The sequence below is a fragment of the Lissotriton helveticus genome, chromosome 3_1 (assembly GCF_964261635.1).
Source record: "Lissotriton helveticus chromosome 3_1, aLisHel1.1, whole genome shotgun sequence".
Lineage (NCBI taxonomy): Eukaryota > Metazoa > Chordata > Amphibia > Caudata > Salamandridae > Lissotriton > Lissotriton helveticus.
In genome coordinates this window covers 869,993,035-870,017,941 of record NC_136061.1, presented here as the reverse complement: position 1 = coordinate 870,017,941, position 24,907 = coordinate 869,993,035, and positions in this window count along the sequence as shown.

Sequence of the window (24,907 nt, the reverse complement as noted above, 5' to 3'; positions counted from 1 at the left end):
TCTACATTTAACCCGGTTAATTTGTGCGTCTTCTAAACTAGTTAATTCCCTGTTAGGGTTCATCCTATAATACAGGGGCCCCGTCAATTTGTCAAAGTGACACCAAGTCTGTTCATAGCATCACAACCACACGTGCATGTGGGCCCACGTGGACTACTACCCTCAGCCTACGCTGCGCCCGAGTAGGTCACGGATTTGGAACTGAGCCTTGATATCCTAATGGGCGAGTTCATATGTACATGGGACATTTGATGTCACTATACTCCCTTCGATGTGGTGCCACCAGGCCGTAATAGTACATCACAGCCGCAAGATTCTGTGGGCCCACGCAGACTCCTGCTCTTGGGCTACGCTGCGCTTGAGTAGGTCAGAGATGTGGAACTGAACATCGATTTTACAAAAGCAGAGTGCATATCATTGCACGCAAGGAGAGGTGTAAGAGGAAGCAGCGTTGCAATCAGGAGGAAAAAGAGTCATTATTACGGAGGTGATTGAACACTACCGACAACTGCCCTGGTGTCACTACCTCTGTGCATCGCGAGCCACCGACACATGGCTGTGGGCCACTGCTGACCGCTGCCTCCGGCCTACACTGTGGTCCAGTAGGTCACAGCTTCTTGATTTGGCAATGGCGGAGTTCATATCAGTGTAATGGCATCATCGCAGACTGCATACCCTCTCAGCCCGGTGCCACTAAGTCTGTTCCCCGACATTCATGGACACTCTCTTGGTGGCGTCAAAGTCTATGGACTAGGGGGTAGTTTTCTGCTTCATGCAGCTGATGCTGAATTTGTGGTGGCAATGAGGCTGTCACTTTCCACTCCTCCACTTGCTTCTTCCGGATAGCATCAGACCTCTGCATCATGACCTGGAGGACACCTTCCACTGTCCCCCGCAGCCCTCTGCCAGATTCACCTTCGACATCTACGAGGACCCGCTCAGTCTGCGTGACCCTACCTCAGTGGACCTCAACTGACCGTCCTGTGGCGGTGTGCCTGTGCTGGCCGCTATGCATCCAGGGCCACTAACTCTGTGCAGCTCAAGTCAGGGACCTTGTTTGATTCAATATTTGATGGCCTCAAAGACGATGACCTTGGGGTCGTCAATGCAATGTGTCTGTGGCACTTCGCTGTCCCCTGTCCCCTGCCTCCGGACTCAACTGCTGTTCACAAGGGCTCACACATCTAATCAAGTCCTAACCGGCCTGGATGTGTCATCACCACAGGAGGCACATGCCACCATCGCCAGGACCACCTCCAACCCCCATCTGCCAGATTCGAAACAGTGGTACTGGCAGACTAATGGAGTTGCTCATGCCTGTCGTGGATGCCATCATCTGCCTGTTACCTTGCACAGCACTTCAGGTGCCACTACCTCAGTGCACCTCAACCCATGGACCGTTACTGATTGAGTTTTGTGCTGTGGATAGGTCACGCAGCAATGTCACATCAGGCAGTTTGGGAGACCTGGGACGTTGATGTGGAAGATGATGCAGGTCTAACACACCCCAGTGCGTCAGCATCAGGAATAGCCCAAAGGGACACAATTGTTGTCATTTTCATCACATGAGCGCGCTCAGCACTGGTGCCCCAACCTCAGTACACTGCAACTCACGGACTCTTCTGTTAGTATGTTGGGTGACCTCTGTACTAGCTCCGGCTCCCCCATGTTGCTCAGCAGTTAACTCTGTTATGCAGGTTTCTCCTTTTCTGTTGCACTGGTGTCCACTGTTCAGGTTGTAGCCAGCACCAAGGACTACGTGCGGGCTGGCTTACACTCACTCCACACACATACAGCACAGGCGTCACTGTACATGTGCCCATAGCCAGTTCAACATAATATCTGCATGTGTCCCTGTGGTCTTGTTGTATGCATGAGGGCCCTGGGGCCTAGCACATTACATTGTGCTGTGTACAGCGGACGCAGACATTTCACCGCAGGCAGCGGGTTAGAGTTGGAGATGTAACTTTGTGGTCACCCACTCAGTTTGGAAGGGGAGGTGACTGGGCGGACGTACGCAGAGCCAACGTGGGTTTGTGTCCGATGTTTGCGTGCCCCTGGGCATGGTTCTGTACTGGGAATGTGCATATGCATGTGTCTATGGCAGTGTGGGTCTCATTTAGGGGGTGTAGGTGGTCCCTGAAGGATAATGGACACCCATGTATGTGATCTAGTTCACCTTCCATGGGTTTGGACCCCGCCCGCACCTGTTCCGCCACCTCCTTTCGGCGTTCTGACACCTGCCACTGGAATGCCATGTGTGGGTCGGTGAAGTGTTCAGAGCCAGCTGTGCTTGTGGGTACTTCCTGCTGTGTGGTCTGTTGCAGGGTCTGTGTTTTCCTCTGAGTAGCTTGGCTGCCCTGGTCCTGGTGGTGGGTTGCGTGGGATGTCCATGGGCTGTTGAAGGACGTCGGTGTCGAAGATGTGGTGGTCCGCTCTGGCATCACTGATGTGTGGTCTTCTGTGCTCTGCTGGAGGTGTTGAGTGTCCCTCTGCAATGTGAAGGGTAGATGCAGGTTGACATTGAGTTGACATGTATGTTGGTTCATTGTTCTTGGTTACATGCAGACTGTATGACACTGTACAATGTGACCGTTTGGGAGGTGCAGGATTTAGATGAGGGACCGAGTACATTTGGACTACATGATGGATGTGAGGCTGTATGCGTACATTTACATTTGACGGTTTCCAGCTCTGTCAGATGTAGAAGGCCTGTTTCTGTTTGTGTACGGACCCAGTTGTGTCCTCTGTTCTGTAGTGTTGGGGTTGCACATTGTACTGCATTGCCGTCAATGTGGGTGTCCTGTTTTTGCTATGTGTGTGTGCTGCAGTGTGCCACGGGGATCAGGGACATGACCCAGGGTTATAGTGGTTTTGCAGTGTACTGCACAGCGTTGTGCATGTGTGCCATTGTGCCCATCTCCCCCCTCCCTCCAGTCCGTGTTTGTTACTCACCCTGTGGTTCTGAAAATCTGGACCCTATTGTTATCCCAATATCGAGGTCCAATACCCGTGTCACAAAATATCAACATACCATGACGAATTTAGTGTCCGTGAACCGATAATGATTAGGACATCATTCCTATGTATTTGCGTGACAATCGAGGGTAGCCAACACCCCTAAATCGTAGTTTCCGTCCCAATCCCTTAGACTCCATTTTGTGAACGGCATCCATCTTACGTCTTGCCCTCATGTTAAGTCAATTAAAGGTCGAGCTTGATCCAAAGGGACACGTCCACCTTCCCTGACTTCCCCCTGACCTGTCCAAACTGACTCCATTGCCTTAAGCCAAACCTGTTTGGGCGGCTCCCCCGCCCAGTGGCCGAATACGATACTATCGACACATAACATTCCACAAACCATTCACCCCATACAGAACATGCTTTCTACAAACATGCACCTGCCCATACTTCTTCTTTATGGCCAGTTTTATGACTGGGTGGTACCTGCCTTTATTGGTGTTTCATCGATATCTGATGGGAGTCCCGGATCTTGCTGGGTAATCTGTCACGAACTGGACATCTAAAATGTGGGTTTGCTTACGTGACGCCGCACTTTGTATTATTACAGAAATATGTTTACAGCCATATCATAAACTCAAGAATTCTTGCTTGAAGCCATTATTTCTGTATAAAAGGAGAAGACTGGTTCTGTAAAAACGAACACGTACAGTCTCCTGAGAATACATGACCCGTGTTTGTCATGCTTCTAGGACACGTGTTACTTGGTAGCTACCAATAAAACTTGATCTCTGACTGCGACTAGAAGACTCATTGTTTCTGTGGTCCGGAACAAGGGAGAACTCAGAGGTCATCGGGTGTTATCCCCTGGCACCACCGGGTTCCTAAAAACCCGGCACCTCAATTGGCGCCCAACTCGGGGCGATATCAAGCGGCGACGGTCCAAGCCAGATGTTCGTGAGGAGCTTCGTGTGAAAATTCCGGAGGACGGCCAGCCACTTCAGCGACCCCTGTATGTCGACGTGGTTCCGAAGGTCTTTGCTGCGAGGTTCCCCGCGTCCCGACGGCTACGAAGGACTGCTGCCCTGACTATCGCCTTGTTTTGGACCCAGTGATCCTTGGTAGAGCGAAACGATAGACGAGGCTTCTAGCGACATCACCGATCTTCAAATACTTCAGTTAAGTATAAGTGGAGCGTCTCCCAGTCCTTAGTTTGTCCTTAGTTTTTGGTATCCTTGAGATACGCTTTGATTTGGTACTTGCAAGCCCCAAAGCCGAAGGACTCGTGTTTTCACGAGAAATATCATAATAGATAAACCTTTGAAGTTTGAAGCTAGACTAGTGAGCGAAGATGCCTGGTTTTAGCAGACTTGGAAACTTGTTTTGTCTTGGTTATAATAGGGACTCCCGATTAGAGGATTCGTGTCCGGTTCCTCCAATTGGAACTCCAACGTATGAGCTCTATGTAAAACATGGCGTAGGTCCTATCACATATAATGAAGTGTGGATAAAATACACCCGTAAAGATGGTATTTTAAAATGGCCCCAATATGGTAGTTTCGACTCAGAAATTCTAGATAACCTAGAGGTCAAACTGTTCAAAAAGAAAGCCCGACCGGCGATGTTTGACTCTTTCCGCTTATGGCGTAAAGAGGCCAAACAAAAGGCAATTAAACTAGAAAAGAAGAATAAGAGGGAAAGGGGTATTTCAGTAATACAAGCCGCGATAAAATTTAAAGACAACGAAGAGGATCGATTAAGTGAACAGTTGCACAGGCAACGTAAAATGGCAATAGATAAATGCTATCCTGTTTTACCATCTCTTCAGCAAGAGACAGTAAAAGAGCGTGAGAAAGATCCATTAATGGCGCATTTGCTGAGTTCGCCACCACCCTATGCGCAAAATGCCACAGCACCTCCGCAACCTTTAGTTGCACCTCTGGTAGCTGTTATACCAGCTCCTCTACAGCACTCACCAGCTACTCTTCAGCTGGCTTCTATTTCTCTAGTGCAGCCTCCTCAAGGCTCACCAGTCACATCTACTTCTCCTACTGTTCCTTCTACAACTTCGCCTAGCGCACCTTCTATTTCTTCCGATACTAGTTCTGCGAACGCTTCTGTTTCTGCTTTGCGTGACTCTGTTCTGACACCAGTTATTCCTCCACTTTCACCTTCCGTCTGGCATAAAATGGCCAGCATTATTACTAACATTCCTTCACCACTTTTTCGGTCGCCTAAAACGACCCCTAATACGGGACTAAGACAGTTACGAAGCCAAATGCCTGATTATCGAGAGAGGGAATGCCTGAATAAGTTAGCACGGAATTGGGCTCTGGATACAGCCAGATATGATGTAGAGTCCGTCATGAACGTTTTCCGTCAATGGGATGAACCGACGCAAAGATATGTTTTTGAACAGATGTGTGTTTTTCTGTGTGAGGATTTGGAAGATAATGGTCAAGAGAGCAACTCTCGAGAGTTGTGTAGTATACGATTTAAATTTGGGGAAGGCATGATTGTAGGTCCCGATGTCGACAAAGCAGTTGAGGTATTATTATCATATCGAAGCACAGGTGGTAACTCTGGGTTGTCGTCTGAATGTGGTACGTCTAGTAGGAAAAGAGCGAGACAGTACCCCATGAGAGAGGTTCCTCCTGTTTGGAGGGAGGGTGATGCGAATGCTAATCCACCAATTCTGCCCCATTTCCAGCGTGTATGGGTACATGTCCCATGGAAAAGATCGGAAGTATTAGCACTCAAACAGTCACTACCTGACCCTCGTAAGAACCCAACTGGGTATTATAAGGAGTTATCGCAAACTGCAAGCTCATGTATAATGAATTTAGCAGATGTAGACATGTTATTTGGGAACGTTGTTCCACATCCTTTATGGAGCAAGATACGTCATACGGATCACGATCAGGAACTAGGTGACTCATGGGCGAACATTGCGACTACAGATGCTAGACAAGTGGGTGGTTTTAAACCTGAGCCGTTAATAGCTGAACTTCCCGGTAGAATTATAGCGTACATGAAGACAATAATGCCTGAAGTACGCGTAAATTGGGACAAGCTATCAGCATGTAAACAAAAGAAAGATGAGAATGTGTCTGACTTTTTCACGAGATTTGAGGAAACATTCACCGACCACAGTGGCCAAGATATGGCTACCGAGGGTGGCCAAAGATTGTTTGTGGACAAGTTCGTACATAATTTTCTCCCTGAACTATGTAATAAACTAAAAGACTCTGAGAGTGCTTGGGCTGTCTCTACGTCAGCACAGATTTTAGCTACAGCCCAGTACTATGAGAATAGGCGTAAAGACGAGCTAGACAAGGCAGATAAAAAGACGAAAGATTTGAAAACTAAGGTTCTCCTCCAGCAGGCCTATCCGCCTTGCACGGCTAGTCAGCCCGACTATCAACCGCGACAGCAGTATTCGAGGAACGCGCAAGGTAACGAGTTTTCCCACCAGCGTCCTACATATGGCCCGAATCAATGTGCGTATTGCAAAGAAGAGGGTCATTTTAAGGATAATTGTCCGGCTCTTGCGCAACGTTTAAACGGTGGTCAAGGTGTAAGGGGGAGAGGTGTTCAACATGCCCCTAGAGGTAGAGGCCGTGGAAATTTCACTCAGAATACAACTTCTTTTCCGCCTCAGAAGTCCATGAATAGCTTTGACCAACAGAATAATTCATCGTCTAAATCAGCTCAGTACTATGCTGACGACTATTACGCTGAACGCGAAAATGAGGGTAACGATTGCTAGGACAGCCATGGACTAAGAGAGGGAGTTGTCTCAGTTCCGGTAGATCAGAATGGACCTTATGTCGAGGTAATAGCCTCAGGAGTGTCAGAGCCATTTCTGCTGGATACTGGTGCCACAAAAAGTTCTATCATGCACTCGAAACTTCCTGGCGCACCTTTGTCTGGCGAAATGAATGTTTCAGTAGGTTTCTCTGGCGCCCCTGTTAGAAACCCGATCTCCAGTCCTGTATCTCTTTCTATTGGCCCATGCGAATTAGAAGCACCCCTCATTTTGACAACGGGTTGTGGTGAAAATTTGCTAGGTTTGGACTTACTAAAAAGGTTATATGCGACCTTGTACTGTTCTCCCTCGGGAGTACAACTTACTTTAGGCAAGAAGGTCATTTCTTCGATGTATTTATCAAAGGAAAATATTCCAACTGAATTATTGTCACTTCCTGATATGCTCTGGGCTAATGGTTCTAATGATGTAGGTCGTTTGGAGATAACACCATATGTCATAACGTTGAAAGCCGACGTTAGGTTGCCACGTATTCCCCAATACAAAATATCTAGCGAATGCGAAAAAGCGTTGTTGAAAATTGTTCATGATTTAATTGATAAAGACGTCATCGAAGAAACGACAGGAAATGTCTGTAACAGTCCGGTTTTGCCCGTCTTAAAACGTACTGATCCTTCACAACCCCCTGTGTATAGGTTCGTGATCGACCTCAGAGAGGTAAACAAGATAGTTATCCCACAGTTTCCAGTCGTCCCCGACATTACTGCTTTATTGACAATGGTTCCAGCTTCAGCAAATTGGTTCTCGGTGATTGACCTGAAGAACGCTTTCTTCAGTATCCCGATTGCCGAGGAGAGTAGAGATATTTTCGGATTTAATTTAGGAGGACGAAGCTTCCGCTTCAAGTGCGCTCCTCAAGGCTACTGCGAAAGCCCATCCATATTCAGTCAGGCCCTGAAAACACAACTAGACACGATTGTTCTACAAAGTGGTTCAACTCTGATTCAGTACGTAGACGATCTACTGATCGCTGCGGACACTGAAGAAATTTGCAAGAAAGCTACGTTATCATTATTGCATCACTTATGTGACATGAAGCACAAAGTCTCCCTTTCCAAACTACAATTTTGCCGACAAGAAGTAACCTACTTAGGTCACGTCTTGTCGAAGGAGGGAAGGAGACTGACACCAGAAAGGATACAGGCAATTGCAGAACTAAGTGCCCCAAGGACACAGAGAGAAGTTCGAGCTTTTTTGGGCATTAAATCGTACTGTAGACAATGGATACCGAATTTCTCACTGCTAGCTAAACCCTTGCTGGCACTACTCCGTAAAGATACGCCCAATCCTATGCCCTGGTCTGAAGATTGTCAGACGAGTTTTCACAAGTTGCGTGATGCATTGTGTTCAGCCCCTGTGTTGGGAAACCCCAACTACAGTAAGCCTTTCACATTATATGTCCATGAGAAGGAAGGCTGTGCATTATCAGTCTTAACACAACATTTTGGGAACAGACAGCGCCCATGCGCGTATTTTTCGGCAACTCTGGATCCTGTGGCTAAGGCACTACCAAGTTGTCTGAGGGCTACCGCCGCAGCAGCTGTCTGTATTCGACAATCCGCTGGATTAGTCATGAATAATACTCTGATCGTTATGGTTCCGCACGCAGTAGACATTTTACTAAACAGGACGAAGACACAACACCTTACTAACGCTTGACTATCCAGTTACGAACTGACGTTGCTAGCAAGCCACATCCACATAAAGAGGTGTGATACACTGAATCCCGCAACGTTATTACCCATTCCGACAGGAACAGACAAGAGTGATAAACATGACTGCTGCTTTAGGACAGAAGAAGAGACAAAAGGGAGAGTAGACTTACAGGACACTCCCCTTCCTGAATGCAATGATACTTTATGGGTTGACGGTTCATGTTTCAAGTTACCGAATGGTGATACGACTGCTGCATATGCTGTAACAACATTACACACCATTATAGAGACCGCACGTATTTCCCACAACTCTGCACAAGCTGCGGAAATTATTGCACTTACCAGAGCAGGCGTGTTAGCAAAAGGAAAGCGAGTCAATATGTACACGGACAGCCAATACGCCTTTGGCGTGGCTCACAGTTTTGGGAGATTATGGCGTGAACGTGGTTTCCTTACCTCCCATGGTGCAAAGATACAACATGGTCAGCTAGTTAATGAGCTCCTTGAGTCACTGACCATGCCACTACAAGTTGCCATTATGAAATGCAGTGCACACAAGAAAATTCAAGACGATATTGGCCGCGGGAATGCATTTGCAGAAAAGGTTGCGAAAGAGACCGCAAGGGACACGATGAGTCGAATGTATGTTGCGGGTCCCGCTAGATGTACTGCTGATGTGGGAATGTGTGAGGACACCATTGAAAGCATAAAATGCATACAAGCCGAGGCAACTGAGAATGAGTTGAATGAATGGAGAGAAAGTAAGGGTAGATTGGATGCGAATGGTTGTTGGGTCGAATTATCGGAACACCAGCGATGGCTACTACCTAATGCATACATACTTGCAGTAGTAACAATGGCTCACGGCATGGCACACATCAGTTCGAAAGGAATATGTAAGCTATTGGCCCCAGTATGGCAGAATAGCAATATCCCAAAATATGCAGAAAATGTGGTCAGAAACTGTATGATATGCCTAAAACACAATCCCGGTAAAGGAACTCCAACTCCAGCTGGTCACTTTGCGCCTCCTACGTATCCGTTCGAGGTTTTGCAGCACGATTTCATTCACATGGAAAGGTGCAACAATCTAAAGTATGTGCTCGTTGTTGTTTGCGCTTTTTCAAGGTGGGTGGAAGCGTACCCCCTTAAAGACAATACTGCTATGACAACTGCCAAAGCCCTTGTCAAAGAGTTCTTCCCGAGATTCGGTATGCCTAGAATTGTCTGGAGTGATAATGGAAGTGAATTCATAGGATGAGTGATGAAGAGAGTGTGTGAGTGTCTAGGCATACACCAGAAATTCCACGCTGCAAATCACCCCCAATCAGCTGGATTAGTAGAGTGCTACAATGGCACTTTGAAACTCAAGCTAGCCAAGATCCAAGCCAGTACAGGTCTTAAATGACCTGACGCCTTGCCCCTAGCACTCTTGTCAACTAGGATGACCGTCCATTCCAGATTAGGTCTTAGCCCCCACGAGATAGTGTTTGGCCGCCCAGCCAACGTCTGGGGCGTGCCAAGACCAAAGAAACTCCGTGAAATAGAACACCCCGTACTGCTTGATTATTTGTGCGAATTGACAGCTAAATTGCGTGTTTTACACCAACAGGTTCACAGTTCCTCCCCGCCAGCCTCTGACGATCCAGGTCATACAATCAAACCCGGTACGTGGATATTGGTGCGGAACTTCCAGCGCACCAACAACGGACAGCCGAGGTGGACCGGACCATACCTGGTACTTCTTTCCACGAGATCAGCGGTTCGGGTGGACGGCAAAAAGAACTGGGTGCATGGGACCCATTGCAAACGGGTCCCTCTGCCCCTTCCATACAACCGGTGGGTCGATAAAGGACTTGCCGACTCTAAGACTGAATCCGTACCTCGTTTCATCCCTTTCAGCGATGCACGTTTAAAAGAGACTGGTACCGAAAAGGAGAGTGATCGTATTTTGCAAGGACGTGTGTCACCATCTATGCAATTGGACACTACCGAACCTAAGACATTGTTTAAAGACCACACCGTACCTGAGAAGCGACGATATAACCTGAGATCCAGCCCCAGAGACTAATAAAACCTTGATCTAATGTGATTTCCCTTTTCCCCCAAGAACTATTTTTTATCTTCCAGCTCTCTCGCCCCAGGGAACTAGCTCATTTTTGATTTTCGAACCGCCATCCGGTTCCGCTGCTAGGGTCGCGGTTGAAGTGTAGGGAGTGCAACCAAGGAAGTTTTAGGTCCACGGTTCTGGTTGGTCCGAGGGAGTCACCCCAGACCGAACGGAGCGCGCTCCCTGGCAGAATCAACCTACCACCGCGGGCAGCAAGTAGAGGATGGAGTTTCCAAGGGTAGAGAGACCTGTCAAGCTTATGAACTTTGAAAAACAATTGTGTACTATACTGTCCAAGAAAAGATTTTTAATAATATGTGTTCTAATGCTGTGTAGCACTGTGATGCTTTTGATTAGTTATGCTCTATTCGTATTTCAAGTTTCCCTACTCTCAAATGACACTCTGCCGATGCCTTCTCCCACTCTCTCCCCACATTCTTTTCACCCTCTACCTGAACACGAGTCTGCCAGAAGGCTCGAATTTGTAAATAACTCTTTCGTCCAACTCCTACACCAACACCAGTCTTTAATGAACACATCAAACTGTTGGATATGCGGACTCATGCCGCACACGACGGATAAGGGTATCCCATACTTCATCCTGCCATTTAGTTATTATGGTTCTCTGTGGGCTTTCCAGACCATGTTCCTATTCGCCCTAGAACCATACCCGACCCGTTCCACTGAAAGCGATTCCAGTAACAAGGCACTAATAGCAGGGATAAGAAATATGAGTAGAGAGTTCGACACATATCTGACTATCCCCAAAGATGAATTGACTCCATACACTCGTTGGAACGTAACCAAACATGGCGTTTACCTGATCAAGAGCCAGGCAGCAAAGAAATCCCGCCCAGTTTGGATAGTGCCCCACCGAGGTCACCTATGTTTACAAGGTATTGGTAGAGATCCCACTGCACAGTTAGGAAAGAGCATTTGCACAGAAACATATGTGCTCGCCTCCCGAACTTCCCCTATACTCTTAGCAGCCAAAGGCACGTATTTCGTCTGCCACGACCAAGCCTATACATGGTTACCCCCTGACTTCTCAGGCACGTGCTTCATCTCATTTCTGCTGCCTCCTACCTACACGGCCCGAGCAGATTACCACTGGACAAGGACAGCTAGAGGTGTCGTGAGTAAAGACGACACCGCGGGTCAGGAATTCGCTGACTTCGCAAAAGGTTTTCTGCCATTTTGGGGGCCTATGGTGAACAGCAGGAATATTCGCCAGTTAGCAAGGATAGTTGAATCCGCCGTGACTACAACGGCCGGAGCACTTGGCAATTTGACAACCGAGCTTCAGTCGGATCGACTTATGACCCTTCAGAACCGAATTGCCCTTGATATCATACTCGCCGATCGTGGTGGTGTGTGTAGAGTCATCCAATCCAGTTGTTGCATATTCATCCCTGATAATGCACCGACAGTATACCAGGCCATCTCTAAACTACATGAAATATCTGGTTCCCTTCACGTTGAGAAAGGGGATTGGTCCTTGCTAGGGTGGTTCTGGGGACTGATCGCTGCCTGGGGATGGAAAACGCTAATCTTCATTGGGATGATCTTAACACTTCTGTTTATGTTCTGCCTATGTGTCCAGTGCGCTCCTGCACTCTGTGGCCTCTGTGCTACTTCATGTGTACGGAAGCCTGCGTCAAGGGACGAACTAAGCAACAGGATGATGTTACAGCAGCATCTCCACGAATTCCTTCATACAGATTTGGACTCGGATTAACATGAGTTATTGCCTTACATAAGGGCAAAAGGAGGGTCTGTGGTTCTGAAAATCTGGACCCTATTGTTATCCCAATATCGAGGTCCAATACCCGTGTCACAAAATATCAACGTACCATGACGAATTTAGTGTCCGTGAACCGATAATGATTAGGACATCATTCCTATGTATTTGCGTGACAATCGAGGGTAGCCAACACCCCATAATCGTAGTTTCCGTCCCAATCCCTTAGACTCCATTTTGTGAACGGCATCCATCTTACGTCTTGCCCTCATGTTAAGTCAATTAAAGGTCGAGCTTGATCCAAAAGGACACGTCCACCTTCCCTGACTTCCCCCTGACCTGTCCAAACTGACTCCATTGCCTTAAGCCAAACCTGTTTGGGCGGCTCCCCCGCCCAGTGGCCGAATACGATACTATCGACACATAACATTCCACAAACCATTCACCCCATACAGAACATGCTTTCTACAAACATGCACCTGCCCATACTTCTTCTTTATGGCCAGTTTTATGACTGGGTGGTACCTGCCTTTATTGGTGTTTCATCGATATCTGATGGGAGTCCCGGATCTTGCTGGGTAATCTGTCACGAACTGGACATCTAAAATGTGGGTTTGCTTACGTGACGCCGCACTTTGTATTATTACAGAAATATGTTTACAGCCATATCATAAACTCAAGAATTCTTGCTTGAAGCCATTATTTCTGTATAAAAGGAGAAGACTGGTTCTGTAAAAACGAACACGTACAGTCTCCTGAGAATACATGACCCGTGTTTGTCATGCTTCTAGGACACGTGTTACTTGGTAGCTACCAATAAAACTTGATCTCTGACTGCGACTAGAAGACTCATTGTTTCTGTGGTCCGGAACAAGGGAGAACTCAGAGGTCATCGGGTGTTATCCCCTGGCACCACCGGGTTCCTAAAAACCCGGCACCTCAACCCTGTTGATGTTGTGTCAGGTCCTCCCGAGTTGTATCCGCTCTCCAGACTCTTTGCCCAGTCTCCACACTGTTGACTAGGACCTCTGTTTCCTCCAGCTCCTCCTCTAGCACAGGACTCCCACCTCCCCTCGCCGTTGCTGCCTTCCTGTTGGCAGCAGCTTTGTGCCTGGTTTGGTTTTTCACATCATGCTAGCGCCTCTTGGCCTCCTCCATTGGCATCCTCGACACTCCGACTGCCTTCCCGGTAGTCTAATTGTGGGTCAGTTGATGGTAGTGTTCTGTCACCTCCGTGACACTGATCTGGTTTGCCCAAGGACTGCACCCTGTCTTCTTCTTCCTCTTCTCCCTGGCCTTCCCCGACCCCGCTGTACCTTGATGGTGGTCTGTGGGGCTTGTGGGGTACGTGTTGGACTCTGCGCTCGGTCAGGGTGCATCCATGTTGATACGCACTTTGAATTGTTTCTGGAGTGTTGTTTTTGTAGTTTTTATAGTGCCTTTTCCTGCCAGACACGCAGGATTTGCAGGCCTGTCGCTGGTTTTTGGTTCTTTTTGTGCTTTGATTGGCCTCATCGAAGGATTTTTTGTGTTCATGTTTCGCATGTTTGCGGCATGGCGTTGATTTTAACGCAGACATTTCACACGTTATCTAGAGTCTATTGCATGGTACCGCCGTGTTGAGAATGCTTCGTTACCACGGCGTAATTTTCCCACGATAGACGGCGATGTTGAAAGTTACGTAAAGTTACTTTTGCAATGGTTATCAATCGTTCTTGAGAATATGCCCCTCGCTAAGTTAAGAAGTATTTCTCTTGTGAACGTCTCATAAAGTATGCACATACCGTTAGTACTTTCTGACGTTCAGGAAGCTTCTTTAACATTAAACTATTTCACATAAGCCCCTCTTTTAAGTTGTTGCAAGGAATAAGGATTGCTAACATCAATGTAATGAACGCGGTTTTATAATTAGCCAGAGAAAAAGCACTCCATCCATTTGAGGCAGTAGCAAACATTTACTAGGAAATATTTTTAATTTGCAAAGAAATCTTATCCCACAGCGTCAATGTAGAAAGAAAAGAAAACTCCCCAAATTAAGCCTGCTCAAGACGCAAGACTCACAAAAGATACTTAGCCCGGCACTACTCCTAATACCGTTCCTAAACCAATACTACTAACTGATCAAAATCAATATTTATACAGTAAAACTATTTTCTTACAAGCACATATGAGCAAGCTTTATGGGAAAAAGAGAACGTATGAAATGAGTTGCATCCCGTAGAAAGGCAAGCGAAATGCTACTCCAACCAAACCAGTGTAAGGCAAACATTTTGTAGTTGGCTGTTGACTAATGGACACATTTTCACCTAAAATACATTTATATTTTCAAAATTAGCAAAGCATAGAAAAAGTGAGATTAAATCACTTAAACTCAATAGAATAAAAAAATAAATTAAAATGGATTATGGATTATGAATGTTAGATTGTGTTAAACACGTACAAGGCCTAATTTAGAGTTAAAATCTAACTGTAATGCCCTTTTGTCGGGAGGAAGTGCTAAACTGTGTCAAGACTGCAGATTTGTCTCTGAATTTAATCTTCCTCTAAAAACGTGAGGGTTTTCATTTATCATCAAATACGAAATTGAACTCAGTTTTAATGTATTTCGACGACTTTGATTAATATGAACAATTGCGAAAAGAAGTCTTTATTTTTTAATTTTGAATATGTACAAATAAGCACAACGAATTCAAATAACAGCTTTATGTGAAAACCTAAATGATGGACTATGGAAATGTTACATTATCATTTGAATGCGCTAAAAGTGAGTAGACTTGCGTCGACGAAAATCGGGTTTATTTGTGGTGTTGTATTAGCTTTTGGTGTGTATTATGTACTCACATGTAGTGCAATGAGGAAGTGAGTCAACTAGTTACTGATACTCACAGAATAATAATAATATAGTAATGTATTGCTCTGACGTCAAGCTAAGGTGGTTTAGCTATTCGAAGGTCCCGTTGAGCATTAATTATTGATTATCTTTCCAAGCAGCATCACAATTTTAACATTCCGTCGGTAAAAAGTCAGGTTCAAAATACAGAGCTGGGTATATGAAAGACACATGGTTATGACAATATACGCAACAAAAAAAATCTAAATTAATCTCGGTAAAAACGCATGAAAGAGAGAAAATAGCTAATCTTTGCAACATTCTCGCTTTAATTTTTTACAAGGTGCGTGCCCTGAAGTATGTCATTGGCATTCAAACACTCCATTGCACAATTATATGTGCACCATTTAAAATAAGCACAAGGAGCTCGGGGGCCTGCAACGCACGCACGGTGCATGTAAAACATTGGCAACTGCTTATTAAACAAGACAAAGGGAACATGTGTAATTATTTGTCTTCTGGTCTGCTATCTTTAAAAATGAACTTAATGATGAGGTAAAAAAAACCTTAGCAATGAAAGAAAAATGCCTGCCTATAAGTATGGGTCAAATGGCAATGCCGCTTCTGCTACAAGAGCCCATTAGCACAAAGATGCATGCAACAAAGCAGAAACTAATTACCATAAGTATTAGGTATTAAAAAACTGATCATTAGAATTCTTATTCTGCGCATCGATTGCATGGTTTGATCATTTTTAATTCTTTCAATTAAGATCAATTTTCCGCCTTCAATTTTATTTAATGAGAACAAAATGGGGTTTGTACATTTGAAAACGGTGACATGAACTTTTGACACTACTTAAATATACTTAAATATGTTATTGCTTTTATCTGGGCAATCCACTTCACTCTTTTGAGTGAAAATTGTCATTTTGTAATGTTAAATCTGTGTGTGTAGGTGCAAGAAATCAAGTAGCAGTAGGAGGGGGAGAGACGCCACAAATTGAATGTTTGGGGTCACTAAGCTCGCAAAGAGACTGCTCAAGGAAGCCTCTCAGGCTCACTTTTGGTAGCTTTACCAAGGATGAATATAGCAACACTTTAAATAAAATACTGTTAAGAGATTCATGGGTCTATTCCCAAAAGTACATTTATGCATGCAGATTTACTGATGTCTAAATATTCTCTCATACCTAAGAGTAACCTTCCTACTTATCTCTATTCACCTTTTCCGTGTAGCTATTCCTAGGTGTAGACTTACTTGTCTCCATCCCATCAGTTTAATGGTTGGAGTCTTCATAAATGTGATTTATGACCGGAAAGTTACTGATGGTAACTTTAACATCATATTTTACATTCTGCCTCCCTGGCAGACACCTCCACAAATTTGGCTGGAGCTCTCTGCATGTGGGAGTAACACCTTGGAATGCAGGAGAGTGATCTTCACATGGTGAGTGAGACCCCTACATGAATAAAAGCCCTGAAACATATTAAGAATCAAATATAGTTACAGGGAGTAATTATTTAGGTGATTTGTGTGGCAAAATGAAAGTATGTAGTTTGTATGTATCAAACAATTACTGTAATTTGCAAGTGATGATACTTTAGTGTCGTATGTGAAAAGTGTTTGAATGTTAATGAAAATGTAGTGTCATTTTATTATTAACTTAAGCATAGAATGTTTGGTAATATCATTATAAAAGTAATAGTGCACCACTCATTATTCACAAGACAGTGCCAAGCCACACAAATGCAGCAACAAAATCAGCAGCTCGAATAAAAAATACTTTTACTAGTTGATCTGTACTGTTTACACTGACCTCTGTTATGTACCTCACCCAATGGTACCCAGATGTGCTGTAGAACAGGGGTGATGTCTAGATGTAAGCCCTGTTACAAGGAGATGTTGTGCAACACACAATAGGTCACAACACCTTGCATAAACGTCAGGGAAATATACCAGCATCCCCTCTGGTGTAACAAGAACCCCCCAGCCCCTGAAGCGCAGGGGGCCCGAGTTGCGGGGGGGCTCAGCAAAAGTGGTAGGTGGTGAACCGGGGAGGGAGGCCCTCCTTGTACTTTGCAGGAGGGACTGCTCAAGTTTCAATTTGCCACTGCCCTGTGCATTTTCAAAACAACTGAATCATGACTTAGGGATCTCAAAAGTGTGTTCATTGATGGCTCTTGTATGTGTGTCAGGCCTATCATCTCTCTCTTGAGAGAGCGGGTTTAGGCACATGCATCCTCAGTGTGAGATGTTCATACTTGCCAATGATCCACGTGCCACCAAAAATCCCCAGCATCCAACCGCATTTAAGAGGTGACTGATGCAAGATATAGCTGTGGTGTGTGCTTCCAATAAAGGAAGCATGCACATCAGTGGTACTTCTGAACCAATCCCTAGCTTTCCCTTATGTGACACCCCCATTTATAATAGCATGGTATACGTAAAAGCATGAGTTTCCTTCAGGTCACTCGCTTCTTTGTCCCTTCACTAAGATTTAGGAAGTCTCTGTGGAAAAGTAAGCTGTTGTAAATGAAGAAGGCTCCACAAAGAGGTAAGTAAAGCTTGAGCTTTATTGCAGCACAGATGTAGGTAGGTCAGTCCCCAGTCCAACCCGAGCTCCAACTGCCAACAGGGCGAAGGAGCGCTCCAGAACACAGAACTTAGGAAGGGATCTAGAGTGCTGGCCAGGGAAAGAAGCCAAGCACTGTACAACATATCTCCCCTCGTTGCAAGGAAAGCAAACACATAAAAAGGAAAACGTCCTAATGTACATAGTCATTCAAGTATGTGGGAGGGCGACGAGAGCGGGAGCTCCTTAAACCAACGTCAGCCAAGGGAGAGGAGAAAGGAGCAGGAACGGAAGCAGAAACAAGCGAAGCAGAAGTACACAAAGAGGTAGAAGCATCACCACCACCCACCTCCCCCCGTTCAGTCGGCAACGGCATGGGCAGGGTAGAGTTACCAGACGACAGTAAGTATCCATTACAACCATCATTATGAGCCGGGAGCAGACCATCAGAAGAACAGTCTTGGCGTTTCTGGTAGAGGGCCACCCTCCGGTAATTCCAACTTTCACCATTAGCCAGAACAATAAAGTGAGGGAAAACCCTCTTGACTTTGTAGGGCCCCCTAAATTTGCTGAGACCTTTGGCAAATCTTCCTGGCTTAACCTTAACCAGGTCACCAACGGAAATGGGCAAGGGAATGCTGTCATGAATTAAAGGGACATTGCTATTAGAACTTTTTAGCCATGCAGGGGTCAATTTGCCTACGGGCGCGCGACCACGCATAAGTTCAAAGGGAGACTTTTCACCACTCTTATGGGGTGTGGAGCGGTAAGCCCAGACTAATTCCTGGACACGCTCTGTAGAGAAACAGCCAGATTCAACAAACATCTGAATTATACCCTTGACAAGGCGATTCACCCTTTCGCATATGCCATTGCCCTGTGGATTGTAAAGACTGGTCTTCTGATGTCTGATACCACACTCATTCACAAAATCAGTCATCTTCAAAGACGTGAGTTGAGTCCCATTATCTGAAATGAGAACAGAAGGGTACCCCTCATTGATAAAAGTGCTTTTCAAAAACTTAATGGTGGCATCAGTGGTGATTTCCTTTACGAACTGAACACACAGCCACTTGGAGAAACAGTCAATTAAAACAATTGCAAAACGATAATCAATAGGCAGTTCATTCATAGGTCCTATGAAATCAATGCAAACACTATGCCAGGGAGTATTTTCAAAAGCAATTTTTTGCGAGGACTGAGAGCCCAATACCTTGAGACGTTTCTCCCCCTCCTTGCAGAAACTACACTTTGTAACACAATCCACTGCATCATTGTTGATAGAGGGCCACCAAAAATTCAGTTTGACGCGGCGTTGGGTCAAACTTTGACCCAAGTGCCCTTCATGAGCCAAGTCTAAGATCCTTTTCCTTAGTGAAAAGGGAGGGACAAAACGGTCACCTCGCATCAAAACATCTTTACCCTCCAAAGAAAATTCATCCAAGATTTTTAGGAAGGGTCTGATTGAAGGACTAACAGTACTTTCCCTCCTAGTACCATTGGACATAAGCCCGATGACAGCCTTCAAGGTTAAATCCTCAGCCATGCCTTTGGACCATTCATCACGAGAAAATGAACCACCGCCCACTGACAAAACATCCTCCATCACTGCAACCGCAAGATCATCTGACGGGAGCACCGAGTCAGAATCAGTGGAAGAAATGGGAAGTCTGGACAAGCAATCTGCTTGGACATTCCTCCACCCATGAACAAATTCGATCTCACACTGATAATCCTGCAAACGGGAAGCCAGTCTCGCCAATCTCGGGGAACCCTTACCAGCCCCACCAGGAGCTAACACATTTAGCAAGGGCTTATGGTCTGTACGTAGAACAAACTTGTAACCCCATAAATATGTTCGAAAGTAGCTTGTTCCCCAGACCGCGGCAAGAGCTTCACGCTCAATTACCGAGTAGTTAGACTCAGAGGAGGACAGGGGTCTAGACGCGAAAGCAATGGTTTTTTCAGCACTACCATGCCTTTGTAAGAGGACTGCACCAAGACCAATGGCACTGGCATCAACCATGAGAATGGAGGGTCGAGCAGTGTCAAAAGGAGTGAGCACATTGGCCGATTTGAGTTCTCCTTTGATGAGTCTAAAACAGGACTCATGTTCAGAGGTCCAATTAAATTTTACACCTTTTTTGAGTAAGGATCTCAGGGAAGCAGTCTTGGATGAGAAGTCTCTTACGAATTTCGAGTAAAACTCGATCAAACCCATAAAAGAGCGAAGCTGATCCTTGTCAACTGGGGAGGGTGCCAACTCAATGGCTTCTAGTAAATTTTTCTTAGGTTTAATACCTTCTTCAGATAAGCAAAATCCTAGGTACTCAATTTCTCTTAAGAGAAAAGCACATTTTTCCTTTCTTAGAGTCAAACCAGCCTCATCCACTCTGATTAACACATCCTGTAAAATTTTGTTGTGCTCTTGTAGGGAATTACCATAAATCAAGATATCGTCTTGAAAATATAGTACCTTATCAAGACCTTTGAAGACTTCAGAAACGAGTCTCTGGAACACACTAGCAGCTGAAACTAGCCCAAAGGGTAGCCTGGTGAATTGAAATGTGCCCTCACTGGTGATGAACGCAGTTAAATGTTTGGAGCTTTCGTCCAAACAAATTTGATGATAGGCATGTTTGAGGTCTAACTTACTGAAGAACTTTGCTCCCTTGAGGGTTGATACCAATTCTCCTATGTTGGGTAGGGGGAACACATCTGCTACTACACACTTGTTAAGGGAACGAAGATCCACACAGAACCTGATCTTGTTGTCCGGTTTCTGCGAGATCACAACGGGCGAAACCCAAGGAGACGCCTCGACGGGTTCGATGATTCCCCCTTGAAGCATCTCTTCAATAGTAGCTTTGACCTCATCTCGTAGGGCAAAGGGCACTCTCCTTACTTTGTGCTGTACGGGTGAGCTGCCGTCCTTGAGGACTATACGATGCGAATACCCAATGAGTTCACCCAACTCATCTCTAAAAACATTTTTATATTTAGTTAAAATGACCTCTACGGATGGGGTTTCAACAATAGCGATGGGATTATCGGATCTAGGATCAACCACTATGTGCAGATCATATTGTTGGATATCGATTTTCTCCCCCTGGTATCCAGATGGGAAAATGTCACACTTTTTCAACACTCTTTCGCCCCACACACTTTTCATCAGGGAATTAGGAATTATAGTCCATTTTGAACCTGTATCTACCATGAGTGTAATCACTTTTCCATCAATAACAAAATCATCCTTAAATGGATTACCTCTCTGGTTATCACACGCACACACTGTGTCAGTCAGGACTAGGGTTTTGTTGACATCACGTCTCAATTCATCACTTTCGTTCACAACTGTAACTCTTGAATTGTTCTTGTTCCTACACATTTTAGCGAAATGTCCAGTCTTACCACACTTTAGACATTCCTTGTTATTTGCAAAGCAAAATTTACCATCAGAAGGATGGGAAAAGCTACCACACCTAGAACAAATCTTTTGATTATTCTTGGTAAAGAAAGATTGTTGTGTGTTCTTTTTCTGAAGGACATAACCCTTCTTCCTGACAATTGCAATGGCAGTAGCTTCGTCGTCACTATTTTCGCTATGTATACTCTTATGAGAAATTTCTGCTACTTTGGTCTCCAAACTACCTTTCTGCAGTTCCTTCATACACTTTTCGCTTTCTTCTACAATCTTAGCAAGCTCTATGGCATCTTTTAAACTTGGATTCTTTGCCGCCCATAGACGTTCCTGTACTTTTCTATTATTGGCTTGAACGACTAGCTGGTCTCTGATTAGCTCGTCAGCCATCTGGCCAAAGTTACATTTGATAGATAACTCTCGCAATCTCGCTACGAATTCATCAATGCTCTCCTCAGGCAATTGTTTATTTTTATAAAATTTATATCTTTGGAGAATAAGGTTTTCCTCCTTGCCAAAACGGGTCTCCAATCTTGCTATCGCTTCCTTAAATTCATCAAAGTCAGCTTGTGACCCTACAGGTAGTACTTGAGGCAAATACCTAAATAAACGTTGCCCTTCTTTACCCAATGTGGTCATGAGTAATGCTTTTTTCCGTTTGGGTGAATAATCTTCGCCGTCCAGAGCTTCAATGTAATTATAAAACATTACTATCCAGTCTTCCCAAGCTATCTGAGGCATGCCAGGCTCTGATAAGAATTGAGGAGGTAGAGCGACATTGATGGCTTGGGCCATGTTCACTGACTACAAAAAGAGTAAACAAGTAAACACTCCAAATTTAACCAGAAAAAAAAAATATAATATAGGCTTACGTTTATAATGAAGGAGAACTGAGGTGAAGAGCCAATATCAGCAATAAGCAGATGCTTAGCGCTCAGACAGGAGCGTATCTGTGGAGATCCAAAATATCTAAATAAAGGTAAAATGGCCGAAAACGTCGTGTGTAAGACGTTTGCAATGGTTACTATAGCGAGGGTATATGCGCTAAAGAAATGCGCTTCTGAACGAGATCTATCTTCAAAGACGCAGGTTCGCTGTAGCGATGCGTTCCAGTGATGCTTTAGCTTGCGTTTCAATGACGCAGCTTCCGGTTGTCGAGCAGTAACTTCCGTTGTCTGCGTTATGCTGTTAGAGCCTGCGCAGACACTGTCAGAACTTGCGCTTCAATGACGCTGCCGCTGTTGGCGCGTGTTGCGTTGCTAACGCTCGTTGCTAAGCGTTAGTCTTCTGGTGACGCTTGTTTGGTGTAGTGTTGCTGACGCGTGTTGCTAAGCGACTCACCGTGGTAATAGTCAGTTGCGGTGACGTCACTTAGTGAACCAGAAGTCCTCCGAAGGCAAGATTCTTGGATAAAACAAGTTTTTTGGCAAGCAGTCGTCTGCGTCCTCGTTCCTCGCTATGCACACGGGGTTCTTGAGGGGATTCTGAGTCTACCGCTCTGTAGGAGTTTCTTGCAGCTGCAGCAATACGTGGAGATGAAGAGGTTGGACACTCCACAAGTCCAAGTCGCCAAGTGTTGTAAATGAAGAAGGCTCCACAAAGAGGTAAGTAAAGCTTGAGCTTTATTGCAGCACAGATGTAGGTAGGTCAGTCCCCAGTCCAACCCGAGCTCCAACTGCCAACAGGGCGAAGGAGCGCTCCAGAACACAGAACTTAGGAAGGGATCTAGAGTGCTGGCCAGGGAAAGAAGCCAAGCACTGTACAACATAAGCATTCCTCTTTAGTCGTTTTTCCCAGCACCAATGTATTCAGGGCCTTACCAGTCACCAAGAAGTTCGACAAACAAGACCCTGTGCCAGTTAGCCAATGTCTCTCCTCTTATAACTATCCTCATGGCGTGGCGTGGGTGAGGTATCTCCTTTTTATTGTAAAGTTTTTAATTGTAACACTGTCAGGCATCCCCCAAGCAGCTTTGAAAGTTTTCCCTCTAGGGTCTATAACGGTACCACAACTTCATCTGTGCAGGTGGTGAGTAAAGGACTCATAATGGTTCTAAAGGTAACTGACTCCCTCCGAACAAAGAAAAATACTTGGTTTTCCTTCACACCTTTCATCTTATCCAAGCAAATACATATTACTCACCAAATAAAAATATTAATTCTACCACCCCTCAAAGAATAACCAATGCCTTCTCTCATCTTTTCTTCAAATGTCGATGGCACCTTATATCCTTTCCACTTCCCTCAGAACCCTCTTCCTTTTAAACATATTTGTTAAAGTAGACGGTGCCTGTGTGCAAAGTACAGAGCATTATTCCATAATTTCCGAGCCCAATCTGTGGCTTGTTCCAACTTCCCTTAAAAAATATCGACAAAATAACTTTACCATTGCAAGCTCTCCAACTGTGCATCAGAGGCTTCCCTTCGCTTGGCTGTGAAACCAAGGTGCAGTGTTAGGGCCTTATTTGAGACTATAAGAAATCTAGCCTGGGGTGTTCACACCCAGACCTCCACAAACCAGAAGTTACAGGACTACAACTAGACCATTTGGGATTTTCACTTCTGGTGGCTTCTGTGCAGCAAAACCCTCAATCCGAGTGCCAAATACCAACTTTTAGCACTTGACTGCTAGAGTAATGAGACACGAAGCCGATTAGTCAGCAATACGATAAGTCACCAATACACAGATGACGTCTGAATACATTACTGTTCAGTCAGTGCTTTATGTTTTAAAAAGGAAAGACACTATATCACACATCCGCACACACCATTAAACACCACACACACATTTACAAATATTGAACACTTTACAAAATGGCAGGTGGCATTACCAGTTTGAACCACTCCTAAATGATCCGCACAAATTAACCCTGGGGCTTATCACGTACTCTAATGAAAGGTCACAGTGTACAATTAATTAACCCCCTAAACCTAAACTAGACCATAAATTCAACCTTGTGGGAGGCTTAAAAATGTTGTCACTGCACAGACGGTTTGTGGCCGATCTGGTGAATACAGATGACTTATGATTGTTATTACTACTACTATTACTACTATTATTATTATTATTATTATTATTATTATTATTATTGTTATTATTATTAATATTATTGTTGTTATTATTATTATCATTATTATTAATAAAGCCGGACCAATTCTCCTCAATTTTTTAAAATATTAGTAATAGTAATAGCAATAATAATAACAATCATAATAGTAATTATAATAATCACCATCATCATCATTTTTATTGTGCACGTGTACACCTGATCATCTTGGCGCTTGGAATATAAAAGAAAACAGTATTAAGAAAGTTAACAACACAAGTAACGTTTCTTCCCATATTGCAAACAGTTGTAATTGACTGTGGTCCAAAGACTCAGCAATAATCTGTTCCATTGCTTGGGGCCAAGCTCTCCTGCTATTACATACATGAAGCACGCACCTTCAAATAAGAGCAAGGATCAGGATCATAAAAACATGACAAGGGTGCAATGTGCAGGAAAGAAAGGTTGGACTTTTATTGTAAAAGGCTCTGTGCAATAGTAAAAAAAATAAGCCAAATTATCAGATGTGGGAGAGGGACATGGCAGATTTTCAGACTCCACATATTAGCCGAACTGTCATATTACCACGTTTTTCGCAGCTCAGCAATGTATTGTTCAGAGATCCCTAGGTGAACTGCATTGCTTTAGTTCATGTAGGTCAGTAAACAGACCGCTGACACTTCAATGCTTTTTTGTTTCACTCTGACCAGCAGGAGCATGTTCCATGGCTGCCCCCCCC